This window comes from Arachis duranensis, chromosome 10 (genome assembly GCF_000817695.3).
Source record: "Arachis duranensis cultivar V14167 chromosome 10, aradu.V14167.gnm2.J7QH, whole genome shotgun sequence".
Taxonomy (NCBI): Eukaryota; Viridiplantae; Streptophyta; class Magnoliopsida; order Fabales; family Fabaceae; genus Arachis; species Arachis duranensis.
This window is the reverse complement of record NC_029781.3, coordinates 62,163,937-62,164,674: the sequence shown is the minus strand read 5'-3', so window position 1 is coordinate 62,164,674 and position 738 is coordinate 62,163,937.

Here is a 738-nt window from a genome sequence, read left to right as displayed (position 1 = left end):
ACTCATGCTTTTCCCGTTTGCTGTAAGAGACAGAGCTAGAATATGGTTGGATTCACAACCTAAGGATACCTGGACTCTTGGGATAAGCTGGTCACTGCCTTCTTGGTTAAATTCTTTCCTCCTAAAAAGCTGAGCAAGCTGAGAGTGGATGTTCAGACCTTCAAGTAAAAAGATGGTGAATCCCTCTATGAAGCTTGGGAAAGATACAAGCAGCTGACCAGAAGGTGTCCATCTGACATGTTTTCAGAATGGACCATATTAGACATATTCTATTATGGTCTATCTGAATTTTCGAAAATGTCATTGGACCATTCTGCAGGTGGATCTATTCACCTAAAGAAAATGCTTGAAGAGGCTCAAGAACTCATTGATATGGTTGCAAACAACCAATTCATGTACACTTCTGAGAGGAATTCCGTGAATAATGGGATACCTCAGAAGAAAGGAGTTCTTGAAATTGATGCTCTGAATGCCATATTGGCTCAGAACAAAGTGTTGACTCAACAGGTCAACATGATCTCTCAAAGTCTGAATGGATGGCAACAGGCATCCAACAGTACTAAAGAGGCAGCTTCTGAAGAAGCTTATGATCATGAGAACCCTGCCATGGCAGAGGTTAATTACATGGGTGAACCTTATGGAAACACTTATAATCCATCATGGAGAAATCATCCAAATTTCTCATGGAAGGATCAACAAAAGCCTCAACAAGGCTTTAACAATGGTGGACGCAATAGG